At 40.9% G+C, this 14,698-nt stretch overlaps 1 protein-coding gene and 1 non-coding gene across 4 annotated transcripts in view; both read left to right on the top strand.

Moving 5' to 3' along the window:
• The window catches only part of CAMK1D (calcium/calmodulin dependent protein kinase ID), a 488,630-nt gene that overhangs the window by 86,338 nt on the left and 387,594 nt on the right, over nucleotides 1-14,698 (top strand). The window lies entirely within an intron of this gene.
• LOC126076608 (U6atac minor spliceosomal RNA) lies at nucleotides 9,141-9,266 on the top strand. Its single transcript, XR_007517536.1, has one exon. It is a non-coding gene; the product is annotated as a U6atac minor spliceosomal RNA (small nuclear RNA).

The following is a 14,698-nucleotide window of genomic DNA, read 5'->3' as shown; positions in this document are numbered from 1 at the left end:
AAAGGGGAAGACATGATTGGACTTCAGAGTACACAAACTCTCCTGCAGGTATTCAAAGTATCACCATGTACACTTCCTTTTTTTTGTTTTTAATTGTGGTGTAAATATACACAGCAAAACCTTCATCAATTCAACAATTTCCACATGTACAATTCAGTGACATTGACTACATTCTTTGTGTCATAAAACCTTTGTTGCTATCCTTTTCCAGGTTATTCCATCACCACTAGCACTGTGTACATGCTCAACATAAATTTTTAGACATGAAGCTTTCCCAAGGACTTTTTTTTTCCTGACTGGCCTTTAGCCATTATAATAGTTGCATTTGTACTGTCTGCGGTAATAAAAAGAAAAAAAAGTTCCCAGCCTATCTGAAGTAAAAGTCATCAACCATGCCTTGACAACTGTAGCAAATTATATTACTAATTTATTTTTATTGTTAGTATAAATTTTAATTGCCTTACTTATCTTCTTGCCTGAGTATTGTTTTGGTGGATGAATTGAATGTTTTGAAAGTCAGTTCAGAGATGAATGAATGATGTGGTCATAATAGCAGATACAGACATGTCGCTGGCATTTTGTGAATGTCAAATACTAATTTTAACAATAGTAAATTTTTATAAAGAACAAGTAGTTCCCAACTAGTGAAAGGAAGGTGAGCTGTGTGAGAGACGGTTATTTGTAGATTCCACTGTTCATTTCTATTGCAGATATGCGATAGAAAAATATTTCCTCTTTGCCTTGTCACCTTCATCATTTAGCCTGCTAATATTTGAGGAAGCTCAGATCTTCAAAGTAGAGAGAATGGCCATGATATACTCCTTTCTTTTTGTAATCTAGGCCCTTTTCAGCAACCTCTATACCAGTAATTGCCCAACTCTTTGGAGTTGGAACTTTCTGTCCTTGTCGTTTTGGTTTTGTTCTACTCTTCCCCCTGCCTTCCAAATGTTGTATGCTATATCTTGGTTTGACTTTGACTTCCTTTGAGAATTCTCTGACTTCCCCAAGATTACATGGGACACCCTTTTTCTTGTTGGGAATAATCGAACTAAATTGGAAGAGGCTCTGGCATAGGACTGAGGACCATTCTAAGAAGCCGTTTTCTTAGTTCATCCTCAGAAACCTCACCTTTTCTAGGATGGCCTGTTTGGATCTAATATTTTTGGTCTTGTGTTTTATTTTAGCTTGGAAGGCACAGCTTCAGAGAAGTAGTTTAATTATAAAGACTCATTGAGAGTCATTGTCAGTATGGGAAAAGTTAGTGAAGGGACTGGAACGTTGGCTGCAGTTGTTGTTGGTAATTGCCATCAAGTCAGTTCTGAGTCATGGCAACCCCATGTGTGCAGAGTAGAACTGCTTCATACGGTTTCCAAGGCTGTGTCCTTTAAGAAGCAGATTGCCAGGCTTATCTTCCAAGGCTCCGCTGGATGAGTTCAAAGCACCAAGCCTTCAGCCGGTAGTTGAGTGCTTAGCTGTTTGTGCCACCCAGGGACTCCATGTGAAGACTTTTTCTGCAGAAATTTATCCTTAAAGGGAATGATTGGCCCTTTCTGTCATATGGCGAGAGGCTGAATGGGGAGCCTCGATCCTCTGGGTGCTCTGAGCAGCTCCCAGTTAGGTCTCTAAAGGAGAAATTGCAGAACTGCCTGGACTTCTTGCTCAGGTTTGTCCAGAAAAGAGTCAAGCAGCAGTTGAATGATTTGTACTTTCATGGGAGAAACAAAGTAAAAGGTTTTTTTGACATCAAATTTTGTTTTAGCTGGGGCAGACTTTTTTTTTTTTCTTTCACTTTTTGTTTTTGATTCTTCTGTACTATTTTTAAAGTAGTGAGACGGAATTATCCCTGAACAACTTCTCCCAGGTGTCCAAAATGCTGACTCTATTACTTAGAGCTCAGTGGTCCTCTTCAGTGTTCTTGAGCTCTGTGTGCCCAGTTACTTCATCTCTATAATGGAGACGGTAATCTCAGTGGATGTTGTGGTGATTAACTGAGATAATTCTTGTAAAGTAATTAGAATCCACCCATTGCTGTCGAGTCAATTCCGACTCATAGTGACCCTATAGGACAGAGCAGAACATCCCCATAGGGTTTCCAAGGCTGTAAATCTTTATGGAAGCAGACTGCTGTATCTTTCTCCTGTAGAATAGCTGGTGGGTTCAAACCACTGACCTTTAGGTTAGTAGCTGAACGCTTTAACCACTACATCACTGGGGCTCTTTTGAAACAATTAGAATAGCGCCCGTTAATGGTTACTATTGTAAGATTATATACTAGTTCTAGTTATGGAAGATTCTAGTTTCTTGGTGCACAGGTATGGTCTTTGAAACCCTGAGCGGATGTCTACGCAGGCTAATGTTAAATTAATATTTGGTCATTTCTTGGTTATTTGAATCAAACAAGGAAGCCAGTCCAGGAACCTATGCTTTTCCTTAAAGCCTGGTTTGCCATACCATTTGGAAGATGTACAGCCTCTCCTTAGCTGAGTGGGTAGAGTCAAATGGTCCTCTGAGGCGGTGCCAGTGTGGAGGTCATCTCCTGTAGCTGCTCCCGTGTAACCCAGAAAACCACGTAGAGGGTATGAAATGCTGAGAATAGCCCTGGGAGGAACCATGCTTGGCTGTTAACCAGCTCCACCACTAGCCAGCTGTGAGTAACTCAGGTCAGGCCAACTCTTTATATATTTATTGCACTCACTCCGTTTGTAAAAAATGCTGAGGCATTAAAATAAATTAAAGACATCTTGATATTCCACTTCTAATAATAACACATAGTATGGATCGGAAAGAAGGAAAGAATAGAAAAAATGAAAGTTTCCCTATGTAACCAGAATAACATTATCACAACTAATAAGAATTGATAAAAATTCTTAATGTCACCTACTATCTAGTTCATGGAAACCCTGGTGGCATAGTGGCTAAGTGCTACGGCTGCTAACCAAGGGTTAGCAGTTCAAATCTGCCTGGCATTCCTTGGAAACTCTGTGGGGTAGTTTTACTCTGTCTTATAGGGTCGCTATGAGTCGGAATTGACTCGATGGCAGTGGGTTTGGTTTTTTCATTAATTTTTTTAATCCAGTTCATATTAAATTTCCCCCATTGTGGTTAGGTCATATACTGAATTTATAGTACTGTCATCTCTTCATCTGAGGAATGAGGAGGTAGACCTACCTAAATGATATGAGGTTCATAGTAGTATTACTACTTTGAAAGCTTAATACCCTTAGGAATTGCCACTGTTCCTTTGTTCATTTATCTCTTGTTTTTTGGAGGAGAATATAAGCTTTAGAGACAAAAACTGTGGCTCTAAAACATGATGAAATGGAAATTTGGAAGTTATTTGGTTAATGGACTCAATAGATACAGATTGGTGTTGCCTCAAACTGGGCTTGAATCATAGATTGGGCAGACCTAGCATTTACCCTGGTTAGGTAAATTGTATAATTGCCGGAGAGAAGGAGATAGTATATTAGTTTTAGGCCCAATGGGTTTTGGGGTTTGCATTTTATAGTCTCCATAAATGTTCATGATGCCCTTTACAGTTACAAGAAGAACTTGAACAGTCTTCTTGATTTAGTTTTGTTTTGACATTTGAAATGCTGATGTTTTATTCAAGGAAACTAAATGGTGGGTCTATCAGATTACCTGCCTAGGGAAACTCCCATTGTTCCAGAATAAAAGAAAAATGAAAAAGTCATGCTTTAGCTGCCTAGTGGATATCAGGTGGCAGCAGCCCAGAGATCACTGCTGTTTGGCACATTCTCTGCCTCGTGCAGGTTCTCCTGTGAAGACCCTTCCTGGCTTCTTAGCCCACCCACCAAAACCTGCCCAGGCCACCTCGTTGTGTATGTTAGGAATGAGATCTCCCACCTGAGTTCTGAACCAGCTGAAAAGTAGGACTGTGGGGTCAGGCAGATGGAGATCAAAATATTAACTTTATTACTTATAAAAGCTAAATTGGAGGGCTTGTGAATCAGTGATATGTGAAAACAAAGGACTTTTTAATCCTGAACCTCAGAATTGGACAGACTTGCCTAGTGGTCACAGGCAGGGTGGTGCCGCAGGCCTCCTCTCCTGGCATGGAGGAGAGGAGCAGTGTGTGGGCCCCTGGCAGGCAGCTGGCTCCTAAGAAAAGGAAGGGAGAAAGGGCTGAGCAACCCTGACCAGTTCCCCTCTGCCGGTCAGGTAAGTCCTTCCTCTGGTTATTCACCTTTCAGTACTCTAGGAGGCAGTATTCCCCAGGGGCCTATCTCATGGCCGCTTTGTGGGTCTTCTCCCCTGGGACAGGCCCTTCCCTCGGTTTGGCTTCATTGATATATTTATTTATAGGAGTGAGAGAAATGAGATATGTTCTGGTAATAGTGTTCAATAAATATTGTCATTCATATGATATACACTCTTTGAATAGGTTAGAAATTTTTTTTTTTTTAATTCACCATTAAAATTTCCCCCAAATCTGAATATTTGTTGAATGGGTGAATATACTGATTGCTCTTTTTGCATTTGGGGAGCTGAGACTTGAGGTTGGTTGTATGCTTTGGGGAGGAAGAGGAAGTGGGCTGGAGAGCTAAGAATTTCCTGAAGGTTTACAGCCTAGAGGAATTCCAGGCACTCTGGAAGGGGCTTATGCTCTGAGCATTCTGGGAGCTAGCTCCTCCCACTTATGGGCTTTCTGCTCCTTGGTTCTGGGAACCAGGGAATCGTAGACATTGAGGACTTGGGACAACACTTCTTTTGGAAGCCTCCTCCTTTCCCAAGTGGCCAAGCAGTCCCCTCATTGAGGGAGAAGCTTGGGACTAGCCACCCAGATCCCGTGAAGAAGCTGATGAGAAGGGGAAGGAGGAGTCAAGGGCTTGTAGAGCTGGTGGGTGGGGTAGGCAGAACTTGTTGATCCCTTGCAAAGTATAGAAACCATCTTTTGTGTCAGAAGTGTTTTGACACAAAGTAAGGAGCACGAGAATGATCTTTGTTCTAATTAATGGAATGGAAGGTTGCATTACATTTTTAAAGCACACTACTGAAATATATGTGTTGCTTTTTTGGTCATCACAGCACACTTCTGATTCACGTTGAATGTGAACTTATTATCTTAAACCCCTACAATGCTTAAATAACAACTGTTACACATATTTTTATTACCTTGTCTCTTTTGACCTGAGTCATTATATTTTCTGTACCTAATTATACGTTAAACCTGTTAGATCCAGACCATGGAACCAGACTGTCATGATCTTTTAGAATGTTGAGTTTTTTATCTGGTTTGATTTTCGGTTGTCTATAAATATGATGACCATATCCTCTTTGTCTTTACACAAGTCACCAAAAAAAGTGTGGAAGAGGAAGGGGTCTGTGACAGAGCCCTTTGGGATGCTGTGGAACATTACCCCTCCCCATTGGCTTTGGGTATTGCTCTGCAGTTGTTCACTTAGCTAATTTTTCTTCCACCTAGCCTGTATTTCTTCATTTTGTTCACACAGATTCATAAAGAGACTTGTCAGCATGTTGTATGTCTGTGCATTTCCATGTTATAACAGTCTTCAAACTTGTTGAGAACTGAACTAAGTCCAGTTGGTCATATATGCTTCTAGATTTTTTGTGGGGATAGGCAATGATAGCTGCCAAAAAGTTTTAGGTGAGTGAGGGTTAGCTATTTTCCCAAATCCTCACCACCAGTTTATAATGAAAGTGAATTTCAGACTAAATTTAGCCTAAGACATTTATTAAGTAGACATGTATTAGCAAGCAGGCATCATTCAGTCTGTATGGTTGATTCTGTCAGCTAAAGTCCCAGCTCTCAGACCCCCTTAGGTGCTCTGACCACCACTTTGCATTAAAGCTTTCCTTGAGAGACTGGAACACTTATACATTGCTGATGGGAATGTAAAATGGTACAACCGCTTTGGAAATTGATTTGGCGCCTCCTTAAAAAGCTAGAAATAGAACTACCATATGATCCAGCAATCCCACTCCTTGGAATATAGCCTAGAGAAATAAGACTCTTCACACGAACAGATATATGCACACCCATGTTCATTGCAGCACTGTTTACAATAGCAAAAAGATGGAAACAACCAAGGTGCATATCAATGATGAATGCATAATTAAATTATGGTATATTCTCACAGTGGAATACTAAGCGATGATAAAGAACAACAAGGAATCCTCAAAACATCTCCTAACATGGATGAACCTGGAAGGCATTATGCTGAGTGCAACTAGTCAGTTCCAAAAGGACAAATATTGTTATGAGACCACCATTAGAAGAACTGAAGAAAAGGTTTAAACACAGAAGAAAACATTCTTTGATGGTTACAAGGGTGGGGAGGGAAGGAGAGGTATTCATTAACTAGATAGTAGACAAGATTTATGTTAGGTGAGGGGAAGGACAACATATAATAGAGGGGAGGTCAGCACAACTGGACTAAACTAAAAGCTGAGAATTTCCTGAATACAACCAAACACCAAACACTTCGAGGGACAGAGTAGCGGGGTCGGGGGTCTGGGGACCATGGTTTCAGAGGACATCTAGGTCAATTGGCATAATAAAGTTTATTAAGAAAATGTTCTGTATCCCATTTTGGTGAGTGGCGCCTGGGGTCTTAAAAGCTTGGAAGTGGCCGTCTAAGATGCATCAATTGGTCTCAACCTACCTGGACCAAAGGAGAATGAAGAACACCAAAGACACAAGAAAAATATTAGCCCAAGAGACAAAAAGGGCCACATAAACTAGACTCCATCAGCCTGAGACCAGAAGAACTAGATGGTGCCTGGCTACCGCCAATGACTGCCCTGACAGGGAACACAACAGAGAATTCCTGAAGGAGCAGGAGAAAAGTGGGGTGCAGAACTCAAATTCTAGTAAAAAGACCAGACTTAATGGTCTGAGTGAGACTGGAGGAACCCCGGAGACATGGCCCCTAGACTTTCTGTTAGCCCAAAACTAAAATCATCCCTGAAGTCAGCTCTTCAGACAAAGATTAGACTGGACTATAAGACATAAACTGATGCTCATGAAGACAGTGTTTCTTAGTTCAAGTAGATACATGAGACTGAATGGGCAGGTCCTGTCCGGAGGTGAGATGAGAAGGCAGAAAGGGACAGGAGCTGGTTGAATGGACACGGACACGGGAAATCTGGGGTGGATAGGAGGACTGTGCTGTCACATTATAGAGAGAGCAACTAGGGTTATATAAAAATGTGTGTATAAATTTTTGTATGAGAAACTAACTTGCTGAAAACTTTCACTTACGGCACAATTAAAAAAAAAAAATTTTCCTTGAGGTCGATTTGCCAATATCCTGCCTTTTACCTTATGATAGACATCAAACAAACAAAAAACCATTGCTGTTGAGTCAATTCTGACTCATAGTGACCCTGTAGGAGAGAGTAGAACTGCCCCATAGGGTTTCCAGTGAACGGTGGTGGATTCTAACTTGCAGACCTTTTGGTTAGCGGCTAAGCTCTTAACCTCTGCGCTGCCAGGGCTCCATGATAGACATCAGACAGCCAGAAATCCTCCAAACCATAGGCTGGACTTTTTTAAGGATTACACACAAGGGTACAGGCTATAGGCCTTGCTGGGTGGATTCTTATATCCTTATACCCTATATATGCAAGGATGTTGTTGTTGTTGGGTGCCGTCAAGTTGGTTCCCACTCATAACGACCACATGTGACAGAGTAGAACTGCCCCATAAGCTTTTCTTGGTTGTAATCTTCACTAAAGCAGATTACCAGGTTTTTCTCCTGCAGAGCTGCTAACCTTTTGGTTAGCAGCCAAGTGCTTAACCATTGTCTCACCAGAGCTTCTTGATAGGGAGTATCTAAAATATTTTAGTTCATTCTTAACATTCATTGTGCTAATTAACAAACTACTAATTTCATCAATAAAAACCCATTTCTGATATTCACCCTTCTTGGTGTCTGTGTTACTCAAATATAGATAGCAGGATGTTTTGATTAAGATGCTAGCTGACCAGCTCTGGACTGTGAACTATAATTCACGTACAGTAAAGTTCACAAACATTCTGGTGCATGTCCTGGGTGAACAGAGTATAAGTTATTGATCAGGGTGACTAACAACATCTAGAGTTGAAGTTTAAACTGACTAGCGGTTAATTAGCCCATGCCGAAGAATTTTCAAGTAAATCGAAGGCATTATACAAAATGATACCAAACAAAAGGGTGAATTTGGTGTAGTGTGATTTGTACTTAGAGAAGCCAGGCTGGTACCGAAGTAGATCGTCACTTTTGTGCTTTTTGCCTGTAACAGATATTCTCAGCCAAACCAAAATCCAAACCAAACCCATTGCCATCGAGTCGGTTCCAATCCAAAGCGACTCTATAGGACAGAGTAGAGCTGCGCCATAGAGTTTTCAAGTAATGCCGGTGAATTCAAACTGCCAGCCTTTTGGTTAACAGCTGTAGCATCTAACCACTGTATGCTACCAGGGTTTCCAATTCCCAGCCAGAGGATCAATTTCCTGAAAGCAGAGATTCTCATGTGAAAGCATGTTGTTCCCTCATGCCTTCTCTAGAAGGGTGGGAAAAGAACCTTTTTGTTAATTCTGCAAATAGGCATGCATTTTCTAATTTTAGATTTTCACTGTGAAGAAAGTCATGAATTACTAAAAACTCAGAGGATATAAGCTAGTATTTAGGGGTTCCCCTGAGTTGGAATGAATAAGGTTTTTAAATATTCATTTGTATATTTCTTTTCATGTCGTTTTGTGTAATATGATGAAAAAATGTTTGCTGCTGATTTAGAATCTCTGAATACTCTCATAAAAATTTAATTCCACCCATATTAACTTGGTTTTAAAGGCTTTTTTAAGGGTCTGTTTTCCTCTAATAGGTTGCTAGAGGGAAAATCTGTTAGCCTAAGAGAATTGATGGATGGAAGTAGACTAGGGAAACTGAACTCAGACCAGCCCTGGGGGATGCTGCATCGATTTAAATTTTAAAAACCCAGACCCAGTGCTGTCGAGTCGATTCCGACTTATAGCGACCTTATAGGACAGTGTAGAACTGCCCCATAGAGTTTCCAAGGAGCGCCTGGCGGATTCAAACTGCCGACCCTTTGGTTAGCAACTGTAGCACTTAACCACTATGCCACCAGGGTTTCCTTAAATTTTAAAAGGGTCTGCATTTTATGAAAGTAAAGAAGGTTAGTGTTCCTTTTGGCATGGATGGAAACGATTCTGGTTGACCTGTACCACACATGCAGAGATAAGGCATTACCACCCCTTTGTGGCACCTCATCATGTTTTTGAACATCCCCAAGGGAGGGGAGTCTGGCAGTGTGAACCAAAATTACAGACGAATTTCCCCTTTGAGCCAGCAATCCTATTTGGGATTCTATCATACAGATACACCTGCACATGTATGAAATGACATTTGTACAAGGTCATTATTGCAGCTCTGTGTGTAACAGCAGGTCATTGGAAACCACCAAGTGCCCATCAGTAAGGGGCTGGTTAAAAGGACTGTAGTGGATGCCTACAGTGGAATGCTCTGCAGTTACCAAAAGAGAACAATGGAGACCTATGTTATGATATGGAAAGATCCCCAGGATACATTACCAAGTGAAAAAACCACGGTGGAGGTTACTATGTACAGAAGGATACCCTTGTGTCAAAAAAGGGGGGGTATGAAAATATCTATTTGAATTTGCTTACATTTGCATAAAGAAACACTGAAGGGCAAACAAGAAACTAATAAAAATGCTTATCTGTAGTGGGCTGAGGGAATAGAGTGATTGGGAATATGTGTAGGACTGACTCCTCTGCATATATCTTTTTATATTGTGTTTACTTTTGGATCACACATGGGTCGCCGTGAGTCACAGTTGACTCTATGGCATCTGATGGTTTACACTGAATCATGTAAAGAACAACCAACCCATCAGTCAACCAACTAACCAACCAACAAAAGTGAATCTGACGAGTCCTTGGGTGGCACAAATGGTTAAGTGCTGGAATACTAACTGAAAGGTTGGTGGTTCAAACCCACCTAGAGGCACCTTGGAGGTAAGACCTGGCGATCTGCATCCAAAAGGTCACAGCCTTGCAAACCCTATGGAGCAGTTCTACACTGCACACATGGGGTCACCTTCAGTCAGGGTCAACTCAATGACAACTAATAATAACGACAGTGGTGGTTTCATGCTACAATGACAGAGTTGAGCTGTTGGGATGGAGACCGTATTGCCCACAAAACTGAATATATCAAGGAATGACCTTTGACATAGAACTAGACCAAAAGTAAGAGTCAGAAAGTGCAGCTGGTTCAATACATGATGAAAGGGTGAGGCAATCCACTTGACTTCTTAAGTTGGACCATTCGATGAACAAATGCTTAGGGAGCCCCTTCTACGTGCCAGGCACTATTTTAGGTGCTGCAGGCACAGCTGTCAATGGAAACATTAAGTCCATGCTTTCATGGAGCTGACGTTCTAGAAGGGGCAATTAGACAACGAATAAGTGATGAAAGGAGGTCAAAGGAGGGAGAAAAGGCTCATGCACTAGAGTCTAGTGAGGAAGGGCGAGAGGAACCCACAGGAGGTTAGAAAGGAAGGTTAATTGGTGATCTATTCCTGTGTATTTATAGTGCATTTATGTACAATATTATCACACGTAGCATAAGAAAGTGGTGTAATTCTCACATTTAAATGTTTGCAACAGCAGTCAAGATTTCATTTTACCATCATATTATCACATTACCTACGTTTCAAATAAAGAAAAAAAGAACACGTTATTCAGGTCACTGTACCCCAGTCTACTGCTGTGTTGTGAGAGACTAGAATTTAGTCGAATAAATAAAAGGTTGATTTGACCGTGGGAGTTTGCTTTCCCAACAGTTGGCTTATATTGAGGATAATGTTATCTATATGATTTGTGACTGCAACCAGAGGTTATTTAACAGTCAAAACATTACTAGGAAAAGTATTATTTTTTTCCCCTTGAGGAGTGGTTAAAATTTAAATTGCCTCTTTTTTTTTTTTTTTACTATATAATATGTTAACTACAGAAAATGAAAACACACACACACACAGACACACACACACAGAGGAACCACATAATCTTCACATTCCATCTAATCTTCGTGACAGTCATTGTCTGCAAATACCACTCAGCTCTTTCCACAGCACATGTTGTAGGTATTGGAAACGTACTTCTATGTTTACTTTTTTCTTCGTCTGGTCTTTTACTGGCAGATTTCTCTTTCATAGTTTCTGAATCAGATGAAAGATGAATATGGTTATTTAGAAAAAGTTTCTATAATGATTTTTTAAAGAGACAGATTTTTCTCTGTCCCTTTGGGTTCAATTAAATTTGTGGCAAAACTTGAGAAATAATGAGAAACAGATCAAAGTCATAGGAAAAGGCAATGACCAAAGTGTTTTCTTTTATCTTAGACTCTACAACAGTGGTTGAGTCTCGTTTAGATATGAAGGAATAACCAACACAGACTGGGCAGCCAGACTTGGGAGTCTGGGTTATTCCTGACAGCCAAAGACCAAAATTTAAACCCTGTCTGATATGGGAACAGCAAATTCACAAGCAATCCTAGAATTGTGATTTAGCTAAGAAAGCACCAGAAATCAGATTTGTTTTAAGGGTTAAAAAATGTAGAGTATTACAGATCTTTATTTCATAATCGTGAGAAATTCCACTCCATGGAATAGTAAGGAAGGCGCTCCAGGAGTCCCAGGAATTGGCTGTCATCCTAGGAAATGCAAAAAAGAGGTGAGAATGGAGACTTGTCATTGTACTTCCCTATTCTCTATTGCTCAAAAGGCTTGGGTCATTCATTGTCTTTGTGACTGGCTGTTTCAGAACTTTGTCAGCTTGGTACCCTGGGACCCTCAGGGTGATGTTAGGAGGGTGAGATGTTGCTCCCAGAAGGTGGAGAAAGAAGGGTATACAGTAGCAGCACAGCCTCTTCCACTCTGCCACACTTACTGGCGAAGCAGGAATATGTGCTGACATCACTGGAGTTGGCTGGGGAAGTTCTAATGCGAGTCCAGTCCGCGATGGCATGACTGTTCACACTCACTGTCATTAACAGTGAGGTAACCTTGCAAAAAATGGTAGATTTGCTTTAAGCAGCTATGCTTTTAGGTATAGCAAGGAACCTGCGAACTGCGAGGATATGTCGCCAGTGCTCCCTAAGTTGCATGTTCTTTCTGAGTTTAGTTTCTAGACAGATAGTAAGAACCAGGAAGCAAACATGAAGAAGGGCAACGGGGAAATTCAGTGAAGGGGCTGATTCTCCAGTACCGTTTGCTATTTCAGGTAGCAGTTTAATGAATGGACGTTATTGTAAGTATGCATATCCAGAAGTCATGCAACAGCATATGAAGTATTTCACAATTATTTTTAGGCATTCTTCCTCTTTGAACGTAGTCAATGTTGTTTGTTGTTGTTAGCTGCCGTCAAGTCAATCCCGACTCATAGTGACCGCATGTGTGCAGAGTAGAACTGCTTCATAAGGTTTTCAAGGCTGTGATCTTTCAGAAGCAGATCTCTACGCCTCTGGGTGAGTTTGAACCACCAACCTTTCAACTAGTAGTCAAACACTTAGCCATTTGTGCCACCCAGGGACTAGTTACATTGAAGGAGACTGTATTGTTTTGCCACAGTATCTATGAAATAAGAAGTTTGTTTTCCTTCATAGAAACCAAAGACCTCTTTTCTTGGAAGCAACTCACTGTTTTCTAAGTACACAGTAAAGGCTGTTCTCTGTATCCACTTCTTCAGTGTTCTCCCAGCCAGTACTTCATACATCTTCGCTGCAGGGGAAGATCCTTGGCACTCTTGTGAGTCAGTCAGTGAGAGAAGATAAGCTTATGTTCATAATAGTTTTATGGTTCTGCCAAAGCTCCAATTCTGTTAATTTTATGAAATATAAATGCAGTTTCTTATGGGTCTATTTTGATGAATTACAATTTGTATTCATGGCCTCCTAGGAGTTTTAAAAACTGCTGATAAGCATTTGAGTCTATTTGTGAGAGTCTCAAGGCTGTCAGACAAAATTGGTATAAGATATGATAGTATCAACAGGTATAAAAATAGTTCACATTTGTGCAGTGCACTGGAACTCATTATACACAGTTCCTATGTGCTATATTAAGCACGAGAAATAGGGTCAAAGGGCAGGCATAGGTTCAGTGGACTGATTTGAGTCCTGGAGCTCTTTCTGACCAGTTCAGGCAACGGGGTTGTGCAGAAAAGAGTTGACGTAGTGTGTATAAACTGCTATCCTTGAAAAGGCCTGCTTGCACGATTGGCCCTTGGCTAGTGCCTGGGAACTTAGATTTCAGAATGATTCCTAACATTTACTGGTAATAGTGGCTCACTGTCCCTAAATTGTGCCAATAATATGGTTTATGTAGGACCCGTACTTTCCCTTAAGGAGTCTGGAGTTTTGGTATGTGCTAGGCAGGGGGTACTAAAAAAAAAAAAAACCTAAACCTGTTGTCAAGGAGCCCTGATCGTTCAGTAGTTAAAGCACTCAGATGCTAACCAAAAGGTCAGCGGTTCTAACCACCAGCTGCAGTAGAAAAATGTGGCAGTCTGCTTCTGTAAAGATTACAGCCTTGGAAACCCTATGGGGCAGTTGTACTCTGTTATACAGGGATGCTGTGAATCAGAATCAACTTGATATCAATGGGTTTGCCTTAAACCCGTTGTCATGGAGTCATTTCTGACTCATGATGACTCTATAGGGTTTTCTTGGTTGTAATCTTTAGGGAAGCGGATCCCCAGGTCTTTCTTTGTGGCCCTTTTGGGTGGGTTTGAACTGCCAACCTTTAGGTTAGTCGTCAAGCACAAACTGTTCGCACGACTCAGGGACCTTGCCTATATGATTAGATACCCTGGGCACTTAGTCTGTAACGAGTTGCCCTGGTTGGCAACATTTCACACATGTTATCACAACTCATTGCTGGGAGAATTAAAGCGTGTCCTGTGTGACTCAACTGGGAGAAAAGTCTCGGAAGCTTGTGCCTGGTTTCCCCCTAATTTTACCGCATGTGTCTTTTTCTTTACAGATTTTGTTTTGTATCCTTTTGCTGTAATAAATCATAGCCATGAGTTTGCCTGTTTGTGGAGTCCCTGAGTCCTCCTAGCAAATCATTGAACCTGGGAGTGGTCTTGGGGATCTCTTGACACAGGGGTCCTTTCAGAGTTGACTTTAATGAGAATAGCTCGGAGGGCAGAGCTTATCAGCAGCTTGGGCTGTGCAGAATTGAGCATTATACCAGACAAGGAGCATCTCTTTTCAAGATTCTGTCAGGCAAATAGTGGCTGGAATTTGTGCCGTGAGTCAGAGGGTGAATCTCTCCGACCAATTAGACCAAGATTATAGAGTTAATTTATTTCCTGACTAATTGGGTTAAGGGGAATGAAAATAAATTTTAAGAGCTTTTTAAAATATCAGTCTATCACATTTTGGTACTTATTAGTATTTTAGTTCATTTTGCATATTTATTTATAATCCCAAATTTATCTTCTGAAGTAAATAACAAGAATGTGTAATGTACCAGCACATCCATATATCAGCCAATTTTTCCACCTCTAAGGTGGCCAGCTGTTGAGTTTTCACTACCAAATTCCTGGCTGTTTTTTTCACCTAGTGCCCGCCACGTGAAGGATTGATACACATATTACTGGGGTCCAAAACGCCCAGTTAAAATATAT

Source organism: Elephas maximus, chromosome 4, assembly GCF_024166365.1.
Source record: "Elephas maximus indicus isolate mEleMax1 chromosome 4, mEleMax1 primary haplotype, whole genome shotgun sequence".
Lineage (NCBI taxonomy): Eukaryota > Metazoa > Chordata > Mammalia > Proboscidea > Elephantidae > Elephas > Elephas maximus.
The sequence above is the reverse complement of the archived record's forward strand: the minus strand, read 5'-3'. Positions and strand labels throughout refer to the sequence as shown.